The sequence below is a fragment of the Arachis duranensis genome, chromosome 3 (assembly GCF_000817695.3).
Source record: "Arachis duranensis cultivar V14167 chromosome 3, aradu.V14167.gnm2.J7QH, whole genome shotgun sequence".
Classification (NCBI taxonomy): domain Eukaryota; kingdom Viridiplantae; phylum Streptophyta; class Magnoliopsida; order Fabales; family Fabaceae; genus Arachis; species Arachis duranensis.
The window spans coordinates 25,193,504-25,193,943 of NC_029774.3; positions in this window are offsets into that span (position 1 = coordinate 25,193,504).

Genomic DNA, 440 nt, shown 5'->3' on the forward strand with positions numbered 1-440 from the left:
ACATATATAAAGAAAACATTAAGTTATGACAATTTAAATTAAAGTATATATTTAGTAGAGAATCTTATTTTTGAAATATGCATGAGATGAGAATAACAAATGATATAATAATTTAATTATAGATAAATATATTAGATTTAGTCATATATGTAAGATGGACTAAATTATTTTTTACTCGTACAAACACATGATTTTACAATTTTACTTTCTCATTTTTTATATTTTTTTTTTGAGTTGGTGGACTGAGAATCACATAAAAACACAGGGAAAATAACAATTTTTTCAAAATTACGAGTTTGCCTTATACAAATTTGACTTGAACTTAAATTCAATTTGTGTTAAAAAAGGTCGGAACCCTAGATTTCATCCCTTTCTGTCTCAGTCTCTCACTTTTTCTATCTCTCAAGTTCAAAATCGAATGTAGGTGGTGGTGGCAACTG